The sequence below is a fragment of the Talpa occidentalis genome, unplaced genomic scaffold, assembly GCF_014898055.3.
Source record: "Talpa occidentalis isolate TD23 unplaced genomic scaffold, MPIMG_talOcc4v2.1 talOcc4.16, whole genome shotgun sequence".
NCBI lineage: Eukaryota > Metazoa > Chordata > Mammalia > Eulipotyphla > Talpidae > Talpa > Talpa occidentalis.
The window spans coordinates 5,582,579-5,598,283 of NW_023601653.1; the positions used below are offsets into that span (position 1 = coordinate 5,582,579).

A 15,705-nucleotide genomic window follows, 5' to 3' on the forward strand; every position below is an offset into this window, starting at 1 on the left:
TTTTAATCTGCTTCTTTCCCATCAAGTGAACAAAAAATAAGAATCTAGAACAGGTTGCTGACCATGAAGTGACGTAAACCCAAACACTCCGAGCACGGAAGGACATAGACGCAGGGGCTCAGATGCCTCCAAACATCTCCTCTCTCCTCCACCTACAGGCGGGCTCATCTACTGAATCCTCAGCCATGCGGCTCTATGGGCTCAGATGCACACACGGCCCCACACGCATTTGGAAACCTGCGCGCCAAGCTGTTACCACTCTCTGGACCCCAAGATCAGCAGTAAGTTTCACTTTCTTCTCTTTGTCTCTCTAGATTTCCTAACTTGTTTTCAGTGAATATACCTCACCTATGTTTTCTGGCATTGCTTTTTTAAGGGCAGGGCACAGAGGATTCTAGTTAGTCGAAGCTTCACGTGATGCAGATTTTGGGTGAGTGAAGCCTGCCCATCTCTTTCTCCACGTAAGCGGGAGGTTAGGAAGCTTCAGCCAAAAGACACATCATAGCAAGGCCAGGCACACAGAGTGCACTTGGGGAACTGCAGGTGTTGGTGTTGCCACCTGTTTCCATCATCTCTCACTGCAGCCTCTGCCTGACGGGGTCTCAAATCTCTCCTCCTCTTCTCCCCCGACCTTGGCCCTGACCCAGCACAGGTGCACATCAGCTCTCACCAGGATTAACACGCAGCCTCCTGACTGGCTTCCCTGTCCTCAGTCTCTTTCAGCAGCTCCCTTCCCTCCCCATCAACCATGCATCTACCATGATGCTTTGGGAGCGAACATTTTTTTCAAGTCTGACCCTGTTGCTACCCACCCTCCCCTGCCTCACACTCTAAGTCCAAAATATCTTGCATTCCAACCTTGCACATCTCCCAAGCCCCATTTGCTTTCCTTTCTCTGTTCCTATCTTCTTGCATCTCCTTTGCTTCATTTACCCTTAGGCTACTTTCCCCACTTTCAAATGTAGCTCTTCAACATTTGACCCAAATATCACCTCTACTGGGAAGTCCTCCTTGATTGCCCCAGGCACAGCTCCCTTTGCAGAGCACCCTCAGCCTCTGAGACATAGGATCATATTATCCAGAGGGACTCATTCATATTAAAGTATCACATTATAAATAAATATAATCATTTGCCAATAAATAAGTTTTAAAGGGTTTTTGTGACTTTCATTAGAAATTTTGATTTCTGTTTTGCTGTTTTCTTCATATATTTTGAAGCTGGTGTTTTTTTCTTTAGGTCTCAAACATTTTTATGGGCCAATAAAGAGCCTTCAGGCCCTGAGCCTCCCCTGCCACAGGTTAAGAAGATCCCCGCCTGCCACCTCCATCCAGCACTGACCACGTGGGGTGCAGTGAACTGGGTGTTCCCCAGCTTGGCTCCTCCTCAGTGTCTGATTCTCCTGTGTCCCTGCGCCGGCAGCCAGCCAGCAAGGAGCAGGCACCCAGACACTGCCCGTGGGACAAGTACATTTCTGAGTTCTCCTGAAAATCGTAGTTTTCTATGAATGAATACAAAGCAACTCATAATTATTTCTGAATCTGTCCCTGTAAAAAAATTCTATTACTTAGAACTGTTCTCCACGACCCCTGTTCAGGTGAGTCTGAGTGCTGGCGGGTTGCAGTCAGCAGCCTACTGTGCACCCACCTTCACCTCCCACAGGGCCGCACGACACATCCTGTCATGCCTGCTGAGCAGATAAGGAAACGGAGGCTCTGCCCAGGGAACTAGCTTGCAAGCAAGGGTTGGCACAGTAAGGAGGTGACCCCAGGACTGTTGACTCCAAGCTCCTCCCACCCCTCCCTCCCTGGCTGCCTCTGTCAGCCCTCACTGCTCACCTGCTCCCTGTCCACTCCCTGCCGCCAGGGGAGACAGACCTCCGTCTCCACTCCACCTTTGGGCCGCAGGTCAGCTCCACATCCTCTCCCTGCACAATCTCATAGATGCTTCCTGGGTTAGCACCAGAGCTAAAATCACGGATGCCAAGGTCACCAGGCTATGAGCCACTTGAGGGCAGGGACCAAGCCAGAGCAGGGACGGCGGGACCTCCTTGGGCCACCTTTCACTTTGACAGTGAAGAGTGTCACTTTCAAACAGCTGCCACAGCCCCCAAGTGGAGTGGGGGCCTTGGGCTGCCCCACTTCTCACCCATGTTGAGCCTGTCCCTCAGGGAGGCCTCTGTCCAGCAGCCTCTTAGCTGGGGGCACAGCCAGCCTGGAGCCCTACACAGGGTTTGTAGAAGATGTGGGGACAGCCTAGCCCCCTGACATCCTCCTCTGGGATTCTCTAGGCCAGAGCACCAGCATGCTTAAAACGGGTCCCAAAATGACACTCCTAATAATCCCCCACGTTCTCAGAGCACCTGACAGTTTATAGAAGGCCCCACCTCCTTTCTCTCCATTGACCCTCTCCCCACCCCAGCTACAAGGAAGGGGTGATCCAGGCCCCCTTGGCTTCTAGAGGCAGAGCTCAGGCCAGATGACCTGGGGCAGGCACTGGATTCCAGTCCAACACTCGCTTCAGGAAGGCCCTGCTCTTTCCAAGGCCTGTTCTCCATCTGAATAGCTGGACAAACTCTAAGAACTCTTGTGGCTTCAATCTGCCCCTTGTCTGCCACAGCGAGAAGGTTGACCATGTTACAGAGGGGGATACTGAGGCCCGGAGCTTCCCAGAGTGGCTGACCACTCTGCCCCACCCCACACTGTCATAGAAGAGGCACCACATCTTATAGGACCAGCAGGCGAGTCACCAAGTGTGGAGCTGGTGCTGGCACGAGGGAGGTGTGGGAGCCAGGAAGTACGCCCCCTCCATGGCCGAGGGACATGGTGGGATTCCTGCGCTTTCCCCACGGGCAGGAGCAGCTACAGACACGCCCATCAACCCAAGGGCAGGGGAGGCCAACTTCCATCATAACAATGGCCACAAGAGAAGTAACAGCAGACCGGAGCTGCTGAGCTGCTGTGTCAGGCGCATCATACCTGTTGCCTTCTCTGCCTCAGGACAAGCTGCCAGGGAAGTGTTAAAGGACCCTACTTTACAGAGGAGGCCCCGGGGCTCTGCCCCACACGGGCAGGAAGTGGGCGCCCTGCTCGGACCACCTCAGAGCTCCATCCTTTGCTCCCGCCTGGCGCCTCAAGGTCTCTGTCTCACACAGCCCAGGCCTGGCTGGCGCCCGGCTGCCCGTGGTAGAGCCAGGCCCTGGGCTGAGAGGCAGATGACCTGGGGCAGGCATGGCTGCAAAACCAGGGCTTTGACGAGGAGTCTCTCCAAAGCCCTTCCTCAGGCTGCGACATTCAAGATGCCTCGGGAGGCCTGTGGGCCAGGCTGAGGCTGACGCCGATGGGGGCGGAGGGGGCCGCTGTGCCCACTGTGCCCACACGCAGGCCCCTGAAGGTGCCTGTGGTCACCTGGCAGGAAGGCATCTGAGCCGGACCTGAGCCAGGCCGCTGGAGCCCTGGTGCCCGGGATGGGGGGCGCTGCTCGCGAGCCCAAGCTGGCACCCCACAGCGCCAGCCCCAGGGCTGTTCCCAGAGGGAACACCTAGGATGCCTCGGCAAATGGGGGCAGATGGGGGTGCCCAGGAGAGCAGGCCCGTCACCCGCCCTGACAGGCCCACAGCCTGGGCCGGGCTCCAGATCCCAGGAGGCAGTCACCGGGGAGTGGAGAGTGCTGGGAATGAGGGGAGACAGGACAGGACACCCTCGAGGGAAGGACAGGAGAGGGTCTCCACCCTGAGCGGGGAAAGGGCACATCAATGAGGAGAGCGGGATCCCATCTTAGGTCCACGGACCCACCTGCAAGGGAGGGCTCCCGTTACCAGCCGGACCCTAATGCCCTTCCTCTGACATCTCCGCCCGAGGCCCCCACCCGGCTCTCGCGCTCTCTCTCCCCCTCTCGCATTCCTTCTGGGAGCTGATCAGGGCTTGAATGACACCCCAGATGACTCTTTGCTATTAATTCCCACACACAGAATGGGCCCCTTGTTCTCCTCTCCCGGAGGGATAGCCGCGGCCAAAGCCATCCCCAGAGCTCCTGACTTAACCCTTCTCCTGGCTGCTGTCCGCAGGTCCCCACGCCCAGGCCACGGCCCGCTGGGGGTGGGCCCACAGGAGGGAGTCGGGGGCGTCAGCAGCTCTTCCAGCCCTGAGCTCCTGGAATGGTGTCCCCACGACGGAGGCAAGACCACCCCATCCTCCCGGGAGCCTGACCCGCTGACCCGAGGCCCTCAGCCAGGCCTGGCGGCCGGAGGCCTCTCTCCTGGGCTGTAGCGTGTCCAGGTCTCCCCAGGCCCAGTCTAGAGCCTCAGCCCCCAGGGAGGGCCGTGCCAGGGGCAGCTGGGAGGCTCAGGCCCTCGGCTCCATCCTGGCCCTGAGAGGGTTAACAGGGCCTGGAGGCAGGACACCTGTGCAGACAGGTCACTGAGGAGAGACCAGAGGCCTCTGTGCCTCTGTTACACGGCGTCAAGGCCACCATCCCCTCGCCCCATCCCACCTGCCCCCACAGCCACCACCTTAGACAGTGGGGGCGGGAAAAGCTTCATGGGCCATCCAGGCCAGCCCCTCACTGCTCAGATGGGGAAAACGAGGCACAGGGAGGCAGAGAGCAGGACAGCTGTCCCCGGGGTGTCGAGGACCCAGCCCAGTGCCTGGACACCCCCCACCGCCCTGCTCCACTCGCCCTCTGCAGCCTGGCCCTGCCGCTGCCCCCTTGGCAGGCCTGCTTGGGCCCAAGCAAATCCTGCCCCTGGGCACAGGAGCTCCTGCCCGAAGGGGCTCGTGCATCCGCTGCTCAAGCCGTGGCCAGGGCGGAGACCTTCGTCTCCTGTCCTGGGAGGAGCTGCAAGCACTTTGGGCAGCTTGAACCCATCCCCCCATACCTGCCTGGGCCGTCCACTCAGTGCCCTGCCCGGCGCCTGGGGAGCAGGGCCAGCGGCCGCAGGGGAGGGAAGCCAAGCTGGAAATAGGAGGAGGGAGATGGGTGCTGGGCTGAGGCTCGAGGGAGCAGCAGGATGACCAGGCCCGGTGGAGGTCCAGGCAAGGTGGCCTGGGGCCGGGGCCGGGGGAGGAGTTGAAAGGTCAGGACGGGCGCCCTCCTTTGCACAAATCTTGGCTTCTCTAGGCTGTGGCCTCTCCTGTCTCATTGTCCCAGGACCCTCCACCCACTGGGGGCCCGGGGCCCATGAGGACAGGTGAGGCCAGGGCAGGCGAGGGTGCGGGGGCGAGGGTGCGGGGGCGAGGGGCAGAGGCAGAGGCAGAGAAAAGCCTGGAGAGAGACATGGGAGTGGGGGGAGACTTTGAGGGCAGGGCCAGGGCTCCCGAGAGAGGAGGCTGTGGACAGAGAAGGAAATCAAGGCAGAGCGTGAAATGGGTTGGGAACAGCGGCAGAGGCCAGAGCTGAAAGGGAGAAGTGGAGGCAGGAGGGGGAAGCGGGAGGGGGCAGCCCCTGTCGGGCTGTCGAGGGCCCCCGTCCCGCCAACCTGCTGCTCCCTGCACCCCACACGCCTCCTGAGCTCCCGCCTGCTCAGGACGCAGCGGTGAGCAGCCCCGGGGGGTGGTCTGCCCACGGGGCGGGCGCTCTGAGGCCAGGAAGGGGCTTTAGACGCCACCCGCTCCAGCAGCTCCCGCGGGCCCTCGAAGCAGCTGCCGCCCCAATTTGTGCCGGGAAACGGCCGGGCAGCAGACGCCGGGCCAGCTCGCCACCGCGGCCACGCGCAGACCAGGGGCTGCCAGGGCCTCACCCCGGGTCACGCAGCCATTCCCAGCCCAGCCGAGCCTGGGGCGGCGGGTGGGTCCGCGGGGGCCGGCCCACAGGAAGGGCTGCAGCGGGCAGTGCCCTCTCCCTGTTCCTCCAGCGTTCCAGCCCCGGCCCCGCTCTCCAGGGGCTGAAGGGCAGTCGCCACCCCGAGGCCCCCGGCGCTTGAAGCCGGGGAGGAAGGCATTTGGCCAAAATGGGATTTCTGTCCCCCCACCCCCGCTTCCCCGCCCCAGTCCCCCCAGTGCCAAAGCCTGGGGCTGCGAGCTCTAGCCAGAAAAGGGGGTGGAGGGTGGGGCAGGAGGGGGGAGACCGGAGAGCTTCCTGTCCCCCCCTTTGCCGTGGCCTCCTTGGGCTCAGGGCTGGGTCCCCTGGGGCAGCAGTGTCTGAAGCTGACAGATCTGCCCCGTCCTTCCTGCCGCCCGGGAAGGGGTGGAACTGCGGGGAGCTGGCTCAGGCCCCATCCACTCCCCTGCCCAGGTCCCAGGAAGCCCAGCCTGCCCCTCCAGGAGCCCCCACGCCACGGGAAGGAAGAGCACCGCACAGGGAGCCAAGACGCCCGCCTCCGCCCCGTGAGAGACCCTGGGCGAGTCTCCTGCCCCCGGCCCTCAGCCTCCTCGCTCTCTCCCCACCCCGCACCCCTGCTCCCCACTTGTCGTCATTCATTTGTGGTGCCTCCCGTGTGCCAGGCACTCAGCTGATCACTGAGTCTTCACGAAACCAACGTCCTTGTGGGGAGACAGACCATAAACACGGGTCCTGCGTTGCAGCGACGCTACGAAGGGAAGGCGGGGGCTGCCAGAAGAACCCCCGGTTCTGAGGACCGAACCACAGGGCGTCTCTGTGGACGTGACCTCCACCCCCGAGCCCAGAAGAGGCAGCCACGAGGTGGTGGAGGAGATTCAGAGGCCGGGGAGCAGCCGCCCTGGCTGGGTCTAGCTGAGGGTCCCGAGGGGCTGAAGACGGGGTTCTGAGCCTAGGGTTCGGGAGGGGGAGCATTTGATCTCCCGTGATCTGAAGGCGAGTCTCCCGTGAGCACAGGCCAGTCTGTGTGTTTTAGAAGAATCGAGTAAGGGGCAAACCGTGGGTGGGTCCCGCCCCCACAGGGGGAGCTGAGACAACGCGGCCCGGGCCTGGGGACAGGCCCTCCAGGAGAGGCAAAGTGGGGCAGGGCCTCCAGGGGGTTCTGCCCCGGTCAGAGACTCAGCGACACTAGTGGGGCAGCAGTTGTGCGCCTGGGCGGCGCCTTGGGGACACACCCAAACACGGGCCTTTTCCTACAGCCGCCAGACCCCGACAGTAAACCTGAAAGCGTCCCCGGAGGTGTCAGAGGCCAACTCCCTCATTGCCCAGATGAGGGACGAGCCCAGAGGGGGCCGCTGACTCCCCAGGCTCACGCAGCGAGAGCCAGGGCCCTGGCAGAGCCGGGGGCAGCCCTCCCTCCGCACCTGCGGGACACGGTCTCACTCTGGCCTCCCGCCTGCCCCTGGCAGGGGGCGAGACAGGAACTACAGTCCTCGCAGGCACGTCACAGGAAGCGCCTGGCCCCTCCGTGCACAGGCGTGTCAGCCACCCCGCTGGTGACAGGGCCGCAGCCCCGGGGGGCCGGGAGGCGTGACTGGCGTGGACCTGAGCTGGGGGCGCCCCCTCCTGTCTTCACCTTTTCCACATTCCCCAAGCAGGTGTTGTCATCCTCATTTTACAGAGGTGGAAACTGAGGCACAGGAAGAACTCATGTCGGCCCAACCCCACCGCCAGTCAGGGAGCAAGAACTGGACTTGAACCCGGCCTCGGGCTCTGGTCATTACGAGGCCCCCAGTTTCATCAGAAAGTGACATCACCAAGGCTAAGGTCGCCTGGCGGTGGAAGGGCCCTTTGGGCTCACACAGGCACTGAAATCCCACAGATCACCCCATTTGTTTTCACTTTCACGGGCAGGGGATGCCTTGAGGACGCAGGGATGGGCTCCCGGCATCCACCTCAAACAGGCATCCTGGGCTCCTCACACCCAGCCCCCCCTTGGCCTTTGGCAGCCAGAGCCCTGGACCTGGCACGGCCTGGAGGACACGGTGAAGTGACAGGGCCTCCGCAGCGGGGAGACCTGGGTTTTCCAGGCACCTGCCCAACAGGGCGGCCGAGAAAGCCCAGCCCCCAGGCTGCCAGGTGCCTGCGGTAGAGGGACAAAGGCCTCTCTGGAGCCACGAGCCGCCCACCCTGTGCCGAAAGCAAAGGTAGCTTTGGGGGGGCCCCCTCTGGTAAAGGTCTTCCTCGGCCCTCCCCGCTTCCTCCCTTCCCTCTGCCTTCAGCCATCTCTCCCTCCTCTCCCCTGCCTGCCCCGAGTTGCCCAACATGAATGCCAGTGACAATGTGCAAGTGCAGCCCCAGCTCCTCCCTCTTTCACCCCACAGACAAGACAGCCCACCCAGGGTGGGTCCTCAGGAAACCTGGGGCTAAAAGTCAGGGCACAGAGGCCAAGCCCACGACGGAGGAGTGGTGGACCCCAGCCCAGCACTACCACTTCCCTTCCTGCTTTGGTCCAAAGGGGGTGATGGCCCTGCCCCTGCCCTGCAGGCCCCTGGGGTCCCACAGAGAACTTCCAAGAACAGTCCTGGGTCAGGCTAAGACACCCCCCAGCAATGCTTGTCAGCCAGGAGGAGAGACAACTTGTTGCCGGGAAGGCAGCCCAGGGAGTGACGTGCAACAAACCAAGTCAAGTGACAGGGACATCTAGACAAGAACACTGGGCTTTGCACGGTGCCGAGTCCACAAGAAACTTATAATCAGGGCTCCCTGGGGGCCCAGGGGTTAGGTCTCAGCGCTATGGGGCTGTCCGCAGCCACTGGGCCTGAATTCGATCTCCAGCCAGGTTGCTACCCACATGGAGCAGCAGACCTCCTGCCTCACCCGCTGCTCCCCTCAGCAGTGTATTTCAGTAGATCTGCCTGTTTTGCTGCCCGTTCTGTCTCTGGTGAATCCTCTCACCACCCACACCTCTGGCCTGCACCCCAGTTCTTGTATGCATAAACAAATAAAAATAAATCTTGAAAAAAAATTTTTAAAACCACTTGTAAACACTAGCGACACTGGGCCTCCCCGGTGGCGCAGGTGGTTGAGCGCAGCGCTGTGAAGCCGTCCGCAGCCTCTGTAGTGCGGGTTCGATCCCAGCAGGCTAGGGAGAAACCCACATGGCACTGCAGACCTCTCCTGTCTCTCCCGCTGCTCCCCTCAGCGGTGTATTTCCTCAGTCTGCCTGTTCTGTTCCCGGCTCTGTCTCTGGTGAATCCTCTCACCCCCTGCACATCTGGCCTGTACCCCGGTTCTTGTATAAATAAATAAAATCTTTAAAAAAAAAAAAAACACTAGCGGCACTGATAAAGTGAGCCTGCTGGAGTTGGGGGGTGGGAAGGAGAAGGTCCAGGGGTCTGAGAGACGTGAGGGGCGGGAAGCAAAAACTAGCAAACTCAAGGTCAAGCACAGCGCCCTGCAGGGAGTGTTTACACACATATCAGGTTTAATCCTCCCACAGCCTGGAAGGACAGAGCCTCAGAGATGTCAAGTCATTCACCAAGGACACACAGCTAGAAAATGGGGTGCCGGGATGCACGCCATGCTGCCTGCACATGCTCTTTTACAAGTTTACGGGGGCGGGGGGAGGCAGGAAGACCAGCTAGCTGCATGGACCCACGGGGACAGGGTCCTGCTGCAGGGGCGGGGGCCAACAGACAAGGTGTCCTGGGGGGCCGAGGGCATGGACGGGGCCATAGTTCACTAGCCCAAGGGTGGGCCTGGGGTTGTGGAGCTCTGTTCTGCGATTGTGGGGGACCAAGCGATTGAGAACAGAGCCTAAGGGATGTCCAGTCCCTCCCTGGGTCAGGGCTCCTGATGGGAGCACCCCACCTCCTGCCTTGGCTCTTGGGAAGGAAGAAAGAGGAGAGAAAGGATCAGAGTCAGACAAAAGATTTAGGAGAAGAAAAAGAATTAGGAGAAGAGCAGGAGGGGAGGAGCAGGAGGAGGGAGAGGAGGAGGAAGGAGGAGAAAGAGGGAGGAGGGGGTAGAAGGAAGAGAAGCAGGAGAGGGAGGAGGAGCAGGAGGGGGAAGAGGAGGGTGGGGAGGAGGGAGGGAGGAGGGAGGGAAGAGGAGAGAGGGGAGGAAGGTGGGGAGGAGGGAGGGGAGGAGGGGGAGGAGGAACAGGGGAGAAGAGTGGGGAGGAGGGGAGGAGGGTGGGAAGGAGGGTGGGGAGGAGGGAGGGAGGAGGGTGGGGAGGAGGGTGGGGAGGGAGGGGAGGAGGGAGGGGAGGAGGGAGGGAGGAGGGGGGGAGGAGGGTGGGGAGGAGGAGGAGCAGGAGGAGGAGGAAGGTGGGGAGAAGGAGCAGGAGGAGGAGGGCTGGGAGGAGGGAGGGAGGTGGGAGGGAGGAGGGAGGGAAGAGGAAAGAGGGAGGAAGGTGGGGAGGAGGGAGGGGAGAAGGGGAGGAGGAGGGAGGAAAGGAGGGTGGGGAGGAGGAACAGGGGAGGAGGGAGGGGAGGAAGGGGAGGAGAGTGGGGAAGAGGGAGGGGAGGAGGGTGGGGAGGAGGAAGGGGAGGAGGGAGGGAGGAGGGAGGGAAGAGGAGAGAGGGGAGGAGGGTGGGGAGGAGGGGGAGGAGGGAGGGGAGGAGGATGGGGAGGAGAGTGGGGAGGAGGAACAGGAGGAGGAGGAGGGAGGGGAGGAGGGAGGGGAGGAGGGAGGGAGGAGGAGGGAGGGGAGGAAGGGTGTGGAGGAGGGGAGGAAGAGAGGGGAGGAGGAGGAGGAAGGAGGAGGGGTGAGGAGGAGGGAGGGAGGAGGGGAGGCGGAGGGAGGGGAGGAGGGGTGAGGAGGGGAGGAGGGAGGAGGAGGGGAGGAGGGGAGGAGGTGAGAAGAGGAGGAGGGGGGAGGAGGTGAGGAGGAGGGGAGGAGGGAGGGGAGGAGGGGTGAGGAGGAGGGAGGGGAGGAGGGAGGGGAGGAGGAGACCCTGAGGATCAGACTTTTAAACAAGACCCGCCTCTGACTGGACAAGGTCGGCACCACCAGGCCGGGGTCTCTATGCAGAAGACGTGGGAAGGAGTTTCCCAAACTGATTTGCCCTCAAAAACTGTCTTTCCCGGAAACAGCCCAGGTCCCGCAGCTTCCCCTGGAAACACCGGGTCGGGACTTCACCTCCTGTCTTGAAATCCGGACGCGCCCTCAGAGGGGACCTCAGCTGCCCGCTGTTGCGCACATGAGGACACCGAGGCCCGGGGGGGAAGCTCACCACAGACCCCGCAGCCCGGCTGGGCCTTGACGTCAGCCCGCTCGTCCGGGAAGGACCTGCACTGGGCCGGGGCCCGCGTGTCCCCCCCCACGAAAGCCTGAGCTCCTGGGGCAGGGTCTGGTCTCCACCAGCCCCGCTCCCGGCCAGGGCGCTGCGCAGAGGACGCCTCACCAAGTCCAGGGCAGCACGAGAGACCCAGGCCCACACCAGGAAGGCCTTTCCGGCGCCGGGCTCAGGTGCCAGGAAAGCGCCGTCTCCTTCTGGGAGGGCGTCTAGGAAGAGGGCAGAGGCCGGGCTGCCCCGGGGCAACGCTGGGCACTGGCCCGGCTTCCTTGTTCCCGGAGAGAGTGGGGCAGGAGGAGGGGCTGCCCCTGGCCCCAGGCCGAGACCCTCAGCTTGGGCCAGCAACAGGGCTGAGGAGAGCCGCGCCGGGCCCAGAGGCCGCCCTGGCCCAGCACACAGGCCTCCCCCGCGGCCCGCGCCGCCCCCCAGTCTTCCTCCTTGGAACTCTGACAGCGAGTCCACTCAGGGGAGACTCTCTGAGGTCGTGCTGGGCCCTGGAGAGTTCAAGACCTAGAGGAAGGCACGGCCTGCCCTCAGGGGTCCCCGCAGGACAGAGATGCTGGTTTAGGCCCAGGCTGTGAGGGCGGGGTGGGGGGGCAGGCTCCCGGCACCTACTTGTGGAAAAGCAGCACAGGAAAATAATGGCAGCCCGGGCTCCCAGGAGCTCAGGCAGCGACTAGGGGCGCGCAGTAAGTCCACAGGCCTGGGGACAGAGACGCTCTGAGGTCACCCCCCTGCAGGGGCCACATCCCACCGCTGGCCGGGATGGGCGCGCCCAGCCCCTCAGGACCCGCTCTGTACCTCAGCGCCCCTCCAGCATCTACTCGTCAGGTGAGCACCCCAGGGCCAGGGTGCCCGCTCAGAACCTGGAGGCTTTGGAGGCTGCAACCTTTACTGTTGGGGGCGCAGGCGGGGGAGGCTGGTCACCCGTGAACCTGGACGGTGCTGGGATTCAACAGGCAGGTCCCTCGAGGCTGCCCCTGAACTTAGGGGAGTCCACTCCCCACCTCCCAGTTCCGAAATCATTGTCTCTAATTTATTGACCACCTACTACGCATCCACATGCATGGAGCCCGCCACGTGTGTCTCATCTCAATCTCCGCCCGCTTAGCAGCGCGGGGGTGGCTGGCGCAGGGACGCCTCACACGCACGCAAAACCCAGCTCCCGGGACGTCCCTGGCATCACTTGCCCCTGCCACCTGGAGACTAGTGGCAGGCCCCCCCACTGCCAGCCACTGCTCTTTCCACTGCACCCCAATCTGAGAAGAAGACAGCCCAGTCCAGAGGAGGCGGGGCCCAGGACACCCCCACAAACTCAACCAAACAAAGCTTCTGTCTCCTTGACCCTGGCCCTCGCCCCTCAGCCCTGCCCCTCTCCTGTGACAGCCACTCCGCTGCCACACCCCCAAACTCTCTGCCTGCCCCAGTGTGATGTAGTTCTGGCCTCCAGTTCTGGGGATCAGAGTCCCAGCACCCTCTCCCTGGACAATATGAGGCCTGCTGGGCTCATAGGTGCCAGGAAGCCCAGAGAAGGAGAGCAAGGTCCCCAGAGACCTCCCAACAGTACGCGTCCGGACGCCCGCCCAGAAGTCCAGAACCCGCCAGTCTGCGGTGGGCCCGTTCTCGTTCCACCTGATCAGAACCAAGGGTCTAGGAAATGGCCTGGGGGCTTGGATGAAAGGCAGAGCCTCAGCCCTCCGGACTGCGGGATGGGATTCTAGGCCAACCCAGCTCCAGCACCTGCAGGAGGCCGCAGCCACCGGGCACTACAACGGCGGGGGCGGGGGGACAGGCTCGAGGGAAGGCGTGAGAAGCCCGCCTGGACCACAGGTCTCATCCGGGAGCCTCCCCTGTGTCCCTCACCTGCTCCCTGCCCAGCCTCTGAGGGAGTCGGGGAGGAGAGTCTCCTGCCCCTCTGGGGAAACTGAGGCCGGAGCAGAGGCTCCACCTGGCCAGCAGCACCCCTCGCTCCGGCTGTCCTGAGAGGCAGGGAGGGGGGCCATGGCCCAGGTGAGATGCGGGACTGCGCCCAGGGGAGCCTTCCACCCACAGGACCAGGGCCCAAGAAGAACACTCCAGGAGGGGAGGGGTTAAGGGTCAAGCTGACCCACAGCAGCTCTGCCAGGAGGGTCACCACAGCTCTCTTTACACTTGACCGACAGAATTTCATTCGCTTTCCTCTTGGGGACCCATCCTGAGGAAACCTGGGACCAGCCTTAAATGAACCTGCTGGGTTCCCAGGAAAGCCCTCAGGGCCCGAAGCCCAGCCCCCCCACCCCTACACCACACTCGGGGGCCCTCTCTGCTGGGGAGAGGACAGGCCACAGGATCCACCAGTCACCACGCCTCGCGAGGCCAGATCCGACTGGGGGTGTGGTAAGGGTAAGGGGGTCACCATCATCCTCGGGGGAAGGGTCAGGAATGAGGGGGGAAGGCACCCCTCCCACCCAGGGCAGGGAAGGGAGCGGAAGGTGCTGCTGCCCCCCTGGGTGTCCTCCCAGGGGCAGAGGCCTGATGCCTGCCCCTCCCTCTCCAAATCCCTGTCTCCAGGGATGAATATGGGCTTTCACCTCCCCTGCTGGGGCGCACTGGGCCCCAGGGCCTTGGGGGGCAGGGGGGGGGTGGAAGGGATCAGATGCAGCGTGGTGGGCTGGGGGTGTGTCTTCACAGCAGAGGGTCTCCATCCCGTCCCCCCAGCCCTTCTCAGCGCCCCTGCAGGCCCACCTGCCTCATCCAGCACCTCTCAGTAGAGAGCCCCAGCCGGGCGGGCACCAAGGAGACCGGAGGGAGAGGGAGGGAGGGAGGAAGCAGAGACAGGAGGGGAAGAGAAAGGCCCCCGTCTGTCCTTCGTGGCTTCTGTGCAGAGCGCCCGCTGCCACCCCCACCCCCACCCTGGCACGGCTGGGCCGAGCAGGGGAAGGGAGGAGGCAGGGAGGCGAGCGGGGAGTGGTCGTGGGACCCCGCACCCGCTTCCTACCCGCGCCCTCTCCCTCCACAGCCACCCCGCCCCACCCCAGGGGCTCGAGGGCCTGACCCCGGACACCACGGGGCACGGGGAGGCCCTTCCCTTGAGGAGGAGGAACCAAAGGGGGGAAGGATGAGCGGGGACCCACCGGGATCGCGAGATGCCAGGCAGGCGGGCACCGGGCGGCCAGGCGGGCACCGGGCGGGCGGCCGCGGGTGTCGGAGACGGCTGGATGCTCGTCCCTCCGTCCCTCTGTCCATCCAGGGCGGCTCCTCTCTGGGCGGTTCTGAGGCCGGGCGGGCGCTGTTAAAAAGCTTTTTATGTGTGTGTGTGTTAATCACATGATTGCCGTTCACCTGTATTTCGAACAAAGACAGCTCACTGTTTCAAGGCCCCGAACAAGAGTCTGGGCACAGGGAAGAGAAGGGAGGCGGGGGGAGGAGGGTTGGCAGCGCCGGGGGTGGCGTCGAGGAAAACTGGGGGGAGATTGTCCAAGGCCGGCAAGTGAGAGAAAGAGAAAACCCTTATCAAACTCCTAATTCACTGGGCTCCGCGGCCCCAGACACACTGGCCCGATTGTCTGGCCGGTTGTGTGTGCGAGCATGTGTGTGTGTGTGTTCCAGTGTCGGCTCCCCCCACCCCCAACATGCCTGCGCCTCGTGTGACTACCTCATTGTGTCCCGCTGCCCACCCCCCTCACTCCCGTGGCCTTTCCCAGGCGAGACGCAAGGCCCCGGACCCCTCTCCAGCCTCCCTCCAGACGGAAGGCCCTTGGGGTGGACCTGAGGCCTTGCCCCACGGGGAGGCTCGGCCGTCCAGGGGCTCCCCGGGGCCGGCTCCCCCGTCCCTCCCTCCGTGCCCACTCCCACCTCTGCCTCCACGCCCGCCCGTGAAGGGACTTGGGAGGAGAGGCCCAGGACAGAGGAGACCGGAGTCCTGGGAGAATGGGCAGGCCCGAGAAAGGGGAGGTGCCCCGCGGCTGGGGAGGGGGCTGAGGGGAAAAGTGAGCACAGAGAGAGGCAGGGCAGGTCCCACCCTTCTGCGCGACATGACGTGACAGACTCGGGACCAGGACGGGACTCCCAACCTCTCCCATGAGGCCCTGAACCAGCCAGGGAGGGCTGGGGCCTGGAACACCTTTCAGACCCACCTGAGGTGAACCCCAGCCCGGCGGGCGCTCGCCAGCCTCCCGTCCACCTGAGCCAGCCCCAACTCCTGGGCTGGATGACCCGGGAGAAGGGGCGGGGCTTCTGCACGGGTCAGGGGTGTCCGGTCCCCCCCAGCCAGGTACGAAGCTGACATTTCTCACTGCCCTGGAGGCTGGGGCAGAGGAGGCGGCCTGGGAGGGGGCAGTGCCCCTCACAGGGGCCCTCCACGAGCTGCGTCAAGCAGAGCTGCCCCCAGCCGCCCTCGCCCCTGGACGGGGCCTCACCTGCCTCCTCACGCCTCCCAGCCTGGGGGTCCCAACGGCGCCCAGTTCTCCTCCAGGCAACAGGTTGCGTCCTGCCCACCTGCAGCCCTGGCCGCCAGGGCAGCCTGACACCCCGACACCCCACTGCGCCGCCTCCCCACCTCGGCCCAGGCCGCGGGCCTGGCCCAGGGCAGCAGCAGCCCTGGGAGCCGGGGTGGGGGGCTGGCGGAGGAGTCCTGAGTGTCGGGGATGA

The 15,705-nt window shown here is 63.5% G+C and overlaps 1 long non-coding RNA gene across 2 annotated transcripts in view; it reads right to left on the minus strand.

Annotated features, from left to right (window-relative positions):
• LOC129145932 (uncharacterized) overlaps nt 1-14,408 on the minus strand; it is a 48,877-nt gene extending 34,469 nt beyond the window's left edge. For both annotated transcript variants that reach the window (XR_008552126.1, XR_008552127.1), the window contains exon 1: nt 14,190-14,408. This is a non-coding gene — a long non-coding RNA (uncharacterized LOC129145932). The remainder of the gene's footprint in view (nt 1-14,189) is intronic.
• Nucleotides 14,409-15,705: the final 1,297 nt, after the last annotated feature.